This window comes from Hyperolius riggenbachi, chromosome 2, assembly GCF_040937935.1.
Source record: "Hyperolius riggenbachi isolate aHypRig1 chromosome 2, aHypRig1.pri, whole genome shotgun sequence".
Classification (NCBI taxonomy): Eukaryota; Metazoa; Chordata; class Amphibia; order Anura; family Hyperoliidae; genus Hyperolius; species Hyperolius riggenbachi.
In genome coordinates, this window is record NC_090647.1 from 211124592 (window position 1) to 211138484 (window position 13893).

Genomic DNA, 13893 nt, shown 5'->3' on the forward strand with positions numbered 1-13893 from the left:
ACATGTAAAAAACGTAAAAAACAAACAAATAAATACAAAAATAAATTATATAGATATAGATTATATATAGATATATAGTTATATAATTTGTTGTTGTATTTATTTGTTTGCTTTTTTGTTTTGTTTTTTTTACATGTTTTTCTTACTCTGTATATATTTTCTTATCTGTTTCAATGCAGCGTGCCCCCATGTTGTATTTGTTAATACGATCATAACTATGCTTCTAAATACTGCACGTGTACCTATCTGCATATATATTCCCTACCCGTCCGGTTCAGAGGGCATTGGGTGGCGGAGGTGTACAACCTGCCCCCAGGGCTCAGTGAAGTTTCTGCCATTCACGTGACCTCTGAGCACTGACCACATGCCAGAAGTTGGGCTCTGGGAGCTCCTGTGTGGCCTGTCATTTACCCATTAAATCAGATTTGTGCCTGCTTACTGTGATCCCATTTGTTCTACAACCGTCACATCCTGCGCTTTGTGATCTGAGCTGTGCTAGAAAGAGAAAAACAGGAGAGAAAGTCATCCGATCATTGTCCTAATAAATCGCATATCGGATGAAAGCGATCCTTTCCACCGAAGCCTAAGTAAATATGTTCTAAATGGGTAGATGACTAGTGAAGAATTGAGACGGACCCTCTATAGGACTTTTAGTCCACTTGTGTGCTCTACAAAGCAGGAGAGACAATCACAGGCGCCTTCCGACAAGCTGCCAGGAGAGTAAAGAGAGGGGTGCAGAAAGACTGTTTTATTACACACACCTCCCCCTAATAAAGCTAGGAAATCACCTAGAAAGAGAAATAAAGAGAAATGTGACTACTAGTGAAGGCGAGCGCAGCCAGAAACAAAGGCGTGATCGGGAGAGCAGGCTGGAGAGAGGGAGAGAAACGCTTTCTATGAAGGCAGCCTAGAGAATGAGGGAAGGAGGGAGACCCATCAGCTCCAGAGAAGGAAAAGAGAGAGGGAAGGAGGGAGATCCATCCAGCGAGAGAAAGCAGATGAGAGCAATAGAGAGAGAGGAGCCGGGCTCCACCTCCCAGCTTACAGCGTCCCAGCTGCTCTCAAACCAACTGCTCAATTCTATTCACTGTCGAGCCTGAACAAAAAAGTGGCTATTTATTAGACTACTTGTTTGGTATTGTTCGGTGCCACACAAAAGACGTTTTATTATGTTAGGGAAAAAAGGCCTCCTTTTTCCAGAGAGAGAAACAATAACTTGAAATTGTCTTCAAAGTCTTTACTATCAATAATAAATTTCATTTTCTTGTCTCCCTGCCTTGCAGTGTATGTGTGTAGCCGGGCACTCCGCTTGGGGAGCCTTGGCTGTGGCTGGTTGCTTGCTAGTAGAGGGATATGTATGTATATATATATATATATATATATATATATATATATATATATATATATATATATATATATATATATATATATATATATATATATATATATATATATATATATATATATTTTCTACACATACTTGCATACACTAAAGTCTACACGCCGTACTGTAGATGAACCATGAATGAACCACTGCATTGGCCGTCTATGGGAAGATGAGACTGAAGGAGGTATGCTGGCTGTAAGTCTATAACTTCTTGGTTCTTTGTGGGGTATATTGCTGGGCAGATAGCTGCTGGTCGTTATGCTGTATTCTGGATGGGTGTGTGCTTTGTCGTCTCATGCATGTTCTGCAGGGCTGGAATTGGTATTCTGTCTTGTGCCTCTATGTATGTGCACATTGGGGTAGAGGGGGAGTTGTGGGGTGAAGTGATGCTTTTGGAGGCTCCATAGAGGGGGGTACGATGGGAGGTGTCAGGAAACTCAACCAGCTCCTTATATCCCTGGATGGGGGGGAATGGATGGCAATGTTAGCATGCTGGGCAGCAGTTTGGAGCTTATGTCCTTTCCTGTAGCATAGCAAGAACTTTCCCCACAACCTCTATTAAACCTTGAATGGTAACACGCCATGCCATGGGCTGACAACCTCAACCTGGCCACACTATTACATGCTGCCAATGCATAGCACTTTCTATAAGTCCGTTCCTTTCCCCCCTCATTTAACATCATTACTATATACACAAAAGCCCTGAACGATGGTGGCACCGGTGATTGAGACATGGAACCCCTCTCATTACAATATTTCATCTGATTGTAACTTCGCCTATTTCTTTCCGATTTCTTTGTGGGGACAATTCTGCATTTGCAAAAGAAAAAAAAACCCTTGTGCTGTACACCCTTGATGGGAAATTGCATTCCCGTTATGTCTAATTAAGTAAAATAACGAGCCCCTTCAATCAATCAATAACTACAGATAAAGACACTCTTAATTATCAGCTGTGAGAAGAATCACACGGGGGTTGCACGTATAATTCACAAGTGTTTGTTGTCACCGTCATGCTGTGATGATGAATATATATATATATATATATATATATATATATATATATATATATATATATATATATATATATATATATATATATATATATATATATATATATATATATATATATCATACAGGCAGAGTGGAGTTCTGGAGGTATTGATTATAGGTGATCGGATTTGGGATGGAGTATCGCCGCTTAACACAGGTGTTTAGGCGTGATAGCGACTCCGGTCAATTAACCCATTAAAATGTACTCCCAGTGGCACCATTCACCCATGACTTAAGTGGCTATAAAACTCCGCCGTAATAAATAGCGTGAAATAGATGACATGGATAAGGGAGGTTTATTTTTGCTGAAAGACGCTGAGGTTTTTGTGCTGGAAGAAGAGATCTATTATCACAGGACAGGGACAGCTTATGTGTTGCTGTGTTTTGTAGTGCACTGTGCTGGTAGTTGTGCTGATCCTGGTGGTTTGCGTGCTGTGCAGTAGTGGCAGTGCCACTGTACCATGTCAGTTGTACCATTAGCTATAGCATGCCTCTTTGTACTAGTTCTGTAGGACTGGGAAAAGACGGAAATCCCCCAAGCCGGAATACGCTGACTAGATCAGTGCCTAAGCCCCGGTGAATCCTGTTTTGCTTCACCTTTGAGATAAAGATGCATAAAAGCTCCCGGGCATTATTTCACAAGTGGCAGGAGGATCAGCCTCATTTAGGGGGAGGTATATGAGGGAGATTAGAAGGTTTCCTGGTAGTCTACAAACTGTTCTGCACCTTCCCGATTGCAACTAAACGTGGATTCCTCCCGTCCCAATGCGAGATTAAACTGATACCACCAATTTACTATTAACTATAACACAGGGGGTGGGAGGGCATAGGGAGATAGGGCTAGCTCTATCTGTGTATCTATCAATCTATTGTCTATCAACTGTGTATCCATCCATCCATCCATTGAACTGTTGCAACGAATTCTATATGTAGAACTTGGTAAATAAGTATACGTGCAAATGACCGTTTGCTTGTCTTTTTTAAAAAAATATGTAGCACAATGGAAATATTCGTTAGTTTTATGTCAACTAGTGACTTCACAATATTTGAGAGCTTTGGATTTGATGTATTTGTTGTATTTATATATGTGATTGTATATATATATGTATATATATATATATATATATATATATATATATATATATATATATATATATATATATATATATATATATATATATATATCTGGCGCCATTTAGTGATGTAATGCAGGGAATCACTGGAGACGAATGGTTTTTTGAAATCGTGTCAAAGTGATGTTTTAATCTCATTGTAAAGTGTATTAAAGGACTAGATGTAATTTATGTGAGATGCTTGGATGAAAAGAGAGATTGGAGTGGGATGATCCCTTCACTCTCCTGTGAACCCCGTGTCATGTTTGTACTGTTTGAAGTCTGTGTAGCTAATCTAATTTGCAATAGCAGGGTTGGCCTATAAGAAAGAGACGCGCTAGCTCTAGATTTTTGCGTGTGTGCATAATTCGTTGTGACTTGTGTACTACTTGGGCTGAATAATCACTTTTCCGTTTTTTGTTTTTTTTTCTTTTTCGTTTTCCTGTCTAATGGCTAACAAGGGAAGATTTGAAAGGAAATATTTACAGTTACATATGTCTGAGTGGCACCTACCTCCCATAATTTATCATCTTTTGTTCCGCATTAAATACTACACTTAAGTTGCACAAAAAAGACCACCCCATCCCCATTACAAAAACACTACAGCCTATACTTGAATTCTGCTGAGGGGATACAACTAGCATAGAGAGCCATTAATCTAATTGTAACCGATGTTTTCCATCCGCTTCTTCTTCCCCCATCTATGACTAATGTATTGTTTTGATGAAAAATATTCCTCTGAAGAATATTTGATTTTGATGAATACGAATTCCTTTTGCATTGTATTCAAGTTGTGACATCTTAAGTAATCTTGCAGGGGGGAAACTCAGCCTCGCGTTTGCCTCATCCAAATACATTTTTCATATGATTGTTTAAAAACACATATCTTTTGTCGGGCTATATGCATTTATTATACGGTTATTTTTCCCAAGTGACAAGTCTTTGTTTCCTGCTCATAGCGCTGTTTTGGTAAACTTTTCTTGCGCCTGCTACACACGTGCGAAAACAATTTCTAAAGAGCAAGAATCAAAGAAAAAGTGACGCAGTTGCCATGGGCAACTAGTCAGTTTTTAGATCTCAAATGAAACATAGATTCTGATTTGATACTCCGTATAACTGCTCCCGTTTTCTTTGTACTTATCTTAATAAATCAATCTAGAATAGATCTCAAAAGCTAGAAGAGTCGAATAATAAATGGCTATTTCCGTTCATCACATTATGATACTGATGTTGTTATATTTGTTTTGTTATTAATTATATACCACAATACAAAATGCCATAATCGCCTTGTAAATCATTTTAAATATTTGCTCTGGTCAGGAATATAAAACAAGTTGCATTGTTTTTGTTGTGTTTTATTTTATGTTAAACCTGTTTTGTTTTTATCTTTTATATATAACTGTTTTTACATGAAATATTTCGTCATTGTAGGAAACGATCGTTTAGTAGATATTTTATACTGAGTTAGTACATGGATGATAGGCGGTGTGGTGTTCTGTGGCTATTATTATGACGCATGCACCAAGTATAGGCAAGTATAGTGCAAGTTGTGAGCAGAGCAGACACTATAATAGTGCTATTCCTGGAAATAAGGCAAAGGGATTCAGGACGGGAAGATGACAAGGTGGATGCGCCCTTCTCTCCCCGTCTGAGGCTGCCGCCTGTCTTTTCATTCACAGACCAAAAAGGTTTCTACACAGCTTGAATATTGACGTGTCTCCCCGACTGCTCCGTTGTTAACCCAATTACAGAATTCATCAGGAACTGTATTGAATTATCTCTTTCCATACAGTATCAGCATTAGCCTAATTAAAAGCTATAATGTCTGATATAATGATTAAATCGTTAGCTCTGCTGTAGGGAAGCAGAATTTTGTTTTCTCTCCAATTAGAAGCTGATTGAGGTTTACAGAGCAGGTCAGCTGTGAAATCTGAATTATATGTGTGAGTATTGCTCACAGGGTGAGGCTATGGCCGGAGCCTCCACAGAAGCCCATGCATCCTCTGTGTGAGGTTCCCTCTCTGCTGCTCTACCTATAGGATCTCCCGGCTGTGGTCCTGACTGTTACATTATATCTTCTTACAGGGAACACATCTCAACATCCACATAGCAATATTGTCAGGCAAAACTTTATTTATTTTTAATCTAAAGCACTTGATAAGAACTTGTGGCACGCCACCTGATGTACACTGAACATCAAAGAGATGTGTGCCATTAGCTGAAGCACAGATGCTGTGTATACATACGTGGATCCATACTTCCAGAGTCCTTGACAGCCCACATTAAGGTTGCAGGATAGTATGAACATTCTTATGATTTATCACATATTAAGCATTTGCAAAATAACTCACCAATACCACAACACATATATCTCATGCATGCCTAATTGCCTATGAAATATACATAGCGCAATGTGCTCTCTAGCGCGAATGGCAGTTTTTTGGAGTATGAACATAATGTTTTTGACTTCTCATCAGTGGTTTAGATTGCTGCCTTTTTGGGGAGTTGTCTGGGCAGTGGACACTTGTAACCAGTAGACGGCGATCACACGCCTCGAGAGTATGTTCTGTACAGGAAAGGGGGACTGAGGTGGTCTTTGCTGTGTTCTGTATACATGTGTTGGCTGACAGACCGTGTCCCAATCCCAAGACATTACTTACTGATGTTACCTCCTGACCGTCTTATAGATTTAAAGTTGAAAAAGGGCCTATCAAGCATGTAGACTGGCAGTTAAGAGTGATCCAGATTCCAGACCAGTGTTCAATTCAAGCTCCTGGGCAATTATCAGATCATGTTCTCCAAAGACAACATTTGATCAAAATAACAAAAAGTTGCTAGAGACAAAACTTTTATCAAGTTACTGCAGATAGAGTTTTCTTAAAAGACTGGACCTGTTTTCCAAAAGAGATTTGCACTTTACTGAAAGTGAATCTTAAGGGGCCCATACACCTAACGATTTTCCTGCCGAAATACGGCCGTTTCGATCACAGCGATCGAAACGGCCGTGAAACCGCCGCACAAACCGCTGACAGAACGATGGATTTCCATCCGAAATCCATCGTTCCCATCGACTCCCATCGATCCATCCTTGCGGAGGATTTTTCTCGATCGCCGGCGGGTCGGGAGTGCGTCGATAGCGGCGTTCGATTGCCCGACGACCGACGCAATACAGCGGAGATACATTACCTGCTCCGCCGGCGCGAGTCCCCGCTGTCCCCGCTGTCACCTCCCGGCTCTCGGCTGGCATCTTTTCCGCATCACGGCATCCGGCATAACTTCCTGTGTCACCGCAGTGACAGCGGAAGTACAAATAGAGGGCGCTCTATTTGAACTTCCGCTGTCACTGGAGTGACAGAAAGTTATATGCGGATGCCGGATGTGTGATGTAGAAGGTGATGGGAGAAGATGCCAGCCGGGAGCCGATGCGGAGAAGATGCCGGGACCAGGCGGAAAAGAAGACAGCGGTGGACCAGGGGACTCACGCCGGCTGGAACAGGTAATGTATGCAGGGGGGGAGGGGGGTAGCGGCAGCAGTGGCAGCTCCACAGATTGTGATCGGTTTCAGGCTGAAATCGATTCACAATCTGTTTGCAGTAAGGTGGCCATACGATCCCTCTCTGATCAGATTCGATCAGAGAGGGATCTATCTTTTGGTCGAATCTGATGGCAAATCGACCAGTGTATGGCCACCTATAGATTGATCTTTGCAGTCTGAGGGCTGGGACCCACTGCAAAGCGCAAAGCGCTATCACAATCGCTATCAATTTGTGATAGCACTTTGTAAGTGATTTTAGAAGAGATTTCTCTGCACCTATACAATACATTGGAGTGGAAATGCTCCCAAAATGCTGCATGTCCTGCGAAAGCGATTTCATTAATGACAATCACTCCAGTGGTATCTGCTCCATCCACTTACATTGGCAAAGCATTTTGGGAAATCTCTTGCGATTAAAAGCGATCCTAAAACGCTGCCAAAAATGTGGGTTCCAGCCCTGAGAGTCCTTTCACATATGATGAGATGAGATCGCAACGGTGGTGAAAAGTCACATTGCATGTCACATGTGCTGTGCGACCATAGAATGAAGCATACAGTAAGGCTTTGTTTACATCTAAAATCGCCAGTGATTTTTGATTTTGTAAGTGATTTTTTTTTCCCCTCCCGGCGCTTACCTGTGTGCTTCGTTTTTTTGTAAATCACTTTTCAAAGAGCTTTAGCAGCCCGATTTGTTTTTTTCACTTCCTGGCGCAATTCAGGAAGTGAACTCTTTGACCCGGAAAATAATAAATACAATGTATTTATTATTAAAAGCGCTGAGGAAATCGCTATACCAAGCGCTTTTTCAAGCATTTTGCAATTTCCCTATACCAGCCATTGCAGGGAAATCGCCCCCAAAATGGTACAGGCAGCGCTTTGCTGAGCGAATCGGAAACAAACCACTCAGATGTGAACACTCTCATAGGAAATCATTGTACAAGTGATTTAGAAAATTGCCGGCGCTTAAAAAAAGCAAAACGTCCTAGATGTGAACAAACCCTAAATGCCTGCACAGCTGTGGTCTGTGACCTTACGGTCACGAAGGGGCTAGGGGTGCACTGGAGGGCAGAGGACCTGCATCGCTGGACCAGATAAACATCTAGCTGCTGGAAGAAGCCGGTCGCTGGATATCCTTTAAGCATCATTACAAATTATGGGTCCTAATAGGAAAAGTTTGATGAGGCCCCATAGCTCCAACCTCAGGTAGACCTGAGCTGTAGCACCCCCTGCCTCTGCAATGGATAAAGTCATACACATATAGCTGAGACCCATAGCTGCAGAGACTGTAGGAAATCTACAATAGATATGCAAAACCCACAGCTGCACAATATTATGATCAGTGATGTCACTTCCTTCAGGGTACTAACTCCTCTCTTATTCAGTTATTGTGTTCAGGTAAAAACACAAGGAAACACTGAAATTCTTCACACGGCTTCCCTGCAGGCTTTACATTCAGCACTACACCACTGTTCAAGTGTTAGTAGTGATAGAGGAAGAAAGGGGTCAACCTGGGCTTCAAACTGTTTCTGGGTCCCACAGGAGTGGCCATGGCTACTGCTACAACTAAAGCTATTTGCACACTGGGGCATTGCATTGCACATCCTGGAAAAACAGGAATGCAATGCAAAGGAGGGGAAAAGTCGCAATTGTGTGTTACATGAACACCTGAATACTCCTGATTACCACCATTCAGCACTGAACAGTCAGACATAGTAAGTAGGAGGGCAGAAAGTAAGGAGGTTGGTCAGCACACCGGCTTCTTCAATGAAGTGAAGTTTTAATCAATCACATGTCAACACTTAAGTTGTAGTAAGTAAGGAGTTCACTGCCTTGTGAGTCACGTTGTGTTTTACTTTACTCTGTTACTTGAAGCATCGGAGTCACGAGTCACATTGCGTTTCACTGGACTACGATACTGGAAGCATTGGAGTCACGTGAAACACAATGGGCTTGATTCGCCAAGACAAACAGCATGCCTTATCAAAGTTAACATGCCTTATCACAGTAGCATAGCGAGTGCTACAAACTTATGCCTGCTAATTGGCAATGACGAGAGCTCGACTCGTCCTGCCCTGACCCCCTGCAGGTTCGTGGTGCTTGCCATGCTACTCTGATAAGGCGTGTTAACTTTTATAAGGCGTGTTAACTTTGATAAGGTATGCTATTTGTCTTAGTAAATCAAGCCCAATGTGAGTTGCAAGGCAGTGAACTCCTCCTGACCCTGTCCACTTGTTTGGTGCTGAACAGCGCCAGTCGGGACAGGAGTGTTCTGTGTTCCAAAATCAGCTATGTCGAATTTGAATACCAAATCTATCATCCAGTAATACACACCATGCCTCACATTATTCAGATCAGAGATGGCCCGAAAGGTTCGCTGGCGAACGGTTCCCGGCGAACTTCCGGGGTTCGCAATCGCGGAGAACCGCGAACTTTACCGGAAGTTTGGTTCGCCCCCATAGTGCATCATGAGGGTCAACTATGACCCTCTACATCACAGTCATTGTACCTATAAATGTTATATAATCCTCTACATCACAGTCAGCAGGCACATTGTAGCCAAACAGGCTACACTCCCTCCTGGAGCCACTCCCCCCCTTATAAAAGGCAGGCAGCGTCAGGCTTTGGACTCACTCATGTGCCTGCCCTGCATTAATTAGAGAAGGGAGAGCTGTTGCATAGAGAGCTATAGGGAAAGCTTAGTTAGGCTCTTGTAGGCTTCTTAGCTTGCATCTTGCTGATTCTTATTGCTAAAAAAGCACCCCTCAACATCTCTTTTGAGAGCTAATCTTGTTCTTGTTCTTGTGATCTATTTTTTTTTTTTGTGTCCCACTGACACTTGTGTCGCATAGACAGCCTTGGTAATTCCTAATGTGCGTGCCACTGCCAGGCCCAGCACATTCAGTGACTACCTGTGTGTGTGACAGGTGCACATTGTAATACCCATCACTGCATATACCTACTACCTGTTGTTCACTTCAGTGCACCCACCCACCTACGTGAGCGCACGCAGTTTCACTGTGCATGTGTGGTACCTGTCTGTGTGTGACAGGTGCACATTATAATACCCATCACTGCATATAGCCTACCTGTTGTTCACAGTGCACCCACCTACCTATGTGAGCGCACGCAGTGTCACTGTGCCTGTCTGGTACCTGTCTGTGAGTGACAGGTGCACATTTGTAATACCCATCACTGCATATACCTACCTGTTGTGTTCAGTGCACCCACCTACCTACGTGAGTGCAAGCAGTGTGATATACTACTCCGTGCATACCTGTTAACTGCACCTGTGTGACTGCACATTGTATTAGTCAAGTCAGTGCATACCTTTCACTTCATCCCCCCCAATATGAACAAAACAAAAAGGCATGTACATGTGCCAATTCCCCTTCATGATCATTACCTTGCCGCGGTGAAGGGGCTTGCGTATCACAATGAAGCAATGACCGACGGCTATATGAGTGTGTCGGGGGGGGGGGGGCACACCCACGATAATAAGGTTGTTCCTTCATTGTGGACAGACCAAATTTGATCAGCTGGACAATCACTGTTGTTCTATCATTGAGCTACCACGGCGACCATATGGGCTTGAAAACTGCCACGGCCTGCACTCTTACCATGGTGTGCACCAGTCCAACACGGCGACCGTATGGGCTTGAAAACTGCCACGGCCTGCACTCTCGCCATGGTGTGCATCAGTCCAGAATGGCCGTCACTACAGAAACAGCTTCTTGCGGTGCGTTACACAGTGAGTTTGGTGTGTCAGTGTGAAGCAGTACTCTAATTACACTTCCTGACTGATGTATACACATGCAAGATGTTTTAAAGCACTTTAGGCCTGCAATTTAGCATTCAATGTGATTTCTGCCCTTAAAACGCTGCTTTGCATCCAATCCAGATTTTTCCCCGGGACTTTTGGCATCAATCCCACTCTGCCATGCCCCCCTCCAAGTGTTAGACCCCTTGAAACATCTTTTCCATCACTTTTGTGGCCAGCATAAATTTTTCTAGTTTTCAAAGTTCGCCTCCCCATTGAAGTCTATTGCAGTTCGTGAAGTTTCGCAGAAGTTCGCGAACCGAAAATCAGAGGTTCGGGCCATCTCTGATTCAGATGAATTCCGTTGTACTGCACTGTTAAGGCACCAATGCGAACATACCATTACAATATAATGTCCATTCCAAATGCAACATGACATGTCAGTGTGAAAGTGCCCTAAACATTTTTTACTTGAAATGGTTGCTCATGATTGTTTTGGGTGACAATCTAGTCATTTTTTAAATGTGCTGCTTGACAACAGCACTCGTTCAGCAATCCATGGAGTGGGTAAATCCTCTACCAGCCGCTGTTGAAATTCCTGCTGCTCCAGTCAGGAGACAACTTACCCACTAGCATGTGCTGTCACCCAGGACCGATTCTTGGGCAGTGCAGGCAGGATGACCACCCTGGGTGCAGACCAGCAAGTAGAAGAAGGGGGGCGCAGGCAGAAGGACATAACCGCAAGGGAGCTGGTGACGCATGGTGCAGCCAAATGGAAGAAGAAAGAAGATTACCAGCACAATCACTTTCCTTGACTCCTCCTGGGTTGACTGCATCCAATGTCAAGTCATCATCACGTCACCACAGTGTGATGACACCCCGGATGTCCTGTAGCGGTACAGCAGGCTGTCAGTGCACCCATGGAGAAGTCGGCTTTCCGGGCTCTCTACGCCTGTGAGTTTTCCTGGTCTTTGCTTCCTCATGAATGAGCAGGTGGTCACTGGTAAATAGGCAGGGATTGTGAGACCACGGGGGTGGGGGGGAAAGGGGTGCAATTTTGACACCCTCACCCTGGGTCGAATTTAGCCTAGAAACTGCCCTGCTGTCACCCAAACAATTTCTAGTGGCATTTATGCACCTGTGTCTTTATATGTGTATGGCCTTACTTGTAGGAACTTTATTAATTATACCGTATTTTTTGGCATATAAGACGCTCCGGCATATAAAATGCACCTTGGTTTAGAGGGCAAAAATAAGGAAAAAAAATAAACTAAACCTAGGTGCGTCTACACTGCAGGGGCATCTTATGGACCTTGTATCCCCTAAAACTGCCTCGAAGCTACTCTATCTACACTACACTAATCCCTGCTGCCCTAACAACTAAGCTACACAGCAATACAATACACTACACTACCACAACACCTTAATACACTTCACTACACTATGCTACACTACACTGCACTAACACAACACACCACTTGGGGTTTGGCCCCGCCCATCATCTTTTTATGTGGGTAAGATGGCTAAGTATCTAGGAGTAAATGCCACGGGCACTTGTTGCCCTTTGTTTCTATAATGTTAACATCAATACTACACCTGTTCCTGCCGCCATGCTCCTCTTCCCCTTGCTTCAGCCATAATCCTCTTCACCTCCTCAGACGCAGTTCTCGGATGCCACCACCACCGCAAGGTCCTCCGCCCCTGTGAAGGAGAAAAAAGAAAAGCATTAGTGGCATTGCCCCCCTCTCCTGCTGCCATCTGCTCGGCACTGCCACTCACAGAAAGCCACCGCCGCCCCCTCTGCTGCTACACGCCGGGTGTTCCATCCTCCTGTCCTCCTACTTCCTGTTTACATCATGTGCAGCAGCGTCATGCGTAGCTCGAAATGGTGCAGGCGACGCGTTTGCATTTTGCGTTTTTGGGCGATATTGCGGTGATTAGTGCAAATCGCCCAAGTAAGAACGAGCCCATAGAGTTTCATTACACTAGCGCATTTACAAAAGCGCTAGCGTTTGAGCGTTTTGACGAAATCGTGGCAAAACGCTCTAGTGTGAATGGGCCCTAAACATGCCTAGAATCGCTCTGAAATCTGCTTCAAAAACCTCTAGTGTTTTGCAGATCTGCTAGAGGTTTTTGGTGTGCACTGGGCCTAAGAAACAGCCAGCGCTAAACATAACTGGGAGGACAGGGCTATATACCAATATACAGAAACATATTGACATCAGAAGTCTTTCTTATGCTGAAGCCAGGATAGGAAACATAAAAGTGGCTAGCCTGAATAATTTACTACATTCTTCTATAGGCCACTGGAGTTTCTCTTTAAGTGAATACAATATACCACTAGGGATGGTTAACGAGATACAAAATATTACAAATCAATTAACATTCATGTTAATTTTATGCAAATTGTTGCAGCTTGAAAATGAACCAATCAGATGCAACATACATGTGCATAAAATGAACATAAGGTTTGCATAATCGCAGAATTATTAGCATATCATTGACCATCTCTGTATAAACTATTATTTTATCAAAGTATATCTTTTAATCTAAATACCATATTTTTGTATTTTAACAATGGCCAACAATGGCTTTGTAATTATTATTACTATAATTTAGTATTTATACAGTGGTGACATCTTACACAGCGCTGTACCAGGGCCGGTCTGGCCATGAGGCGGGGTGAAACTTTTGCCTCAGGCGGCACTTCAGCCCGAGCTGGAGGGGATAGCGGGCAGGAAGGGGGTATTGGGCCTAGCGGCGGGGAGGGGGGTCGAACCCCCCTCCCTCGCCTGGGGAGGGGGGTCGGACCCCCCCTCCCTCGCCTGGGTCCCCCGTCCTCCGCTCCCCTCCAGCTTTAAAAAGTTAAGTTGCCGCCGCTATTGTAAGAGGCACGGGCGGGGATCACTCACCTCTTCCGCGTTCCAGCGTGCGCTCCACTGACGTCACTTCCTGCTACGCCGCCCACTGTATTGTAAGTGGACGGCGTTACAGGAAGTGACGTCAGTGGAGCGCACGTTGGAACGCAGAAAAGGTGAGTGATCCCCGCCCA

At 43.7% G+C, this 13893-nt stretch overlaps 1 long non-coding RNA gene across 1 annotated transcript in view; it reads right to left on the bottom strand.

Annotated features, from left to right (window-relative positions):
* Positions 1-12486, bottom strand: part of LOC137544213 (uncharacterized) — a 41081-nt gene extending 28595 nt beyond the window's left edge. The window contains exon 1 of the long non-coding RNA XR_011025784.1: positions 12438-12486. This is a non-coding gene — a long non-coding RNA (uncharacterized lncRNA). The remainder of the gene's footprint in view (positions 1-12437) is intronic.
* Between the last annotated feature and the right edge of the window lie 1407 nt (positions 12487-13893).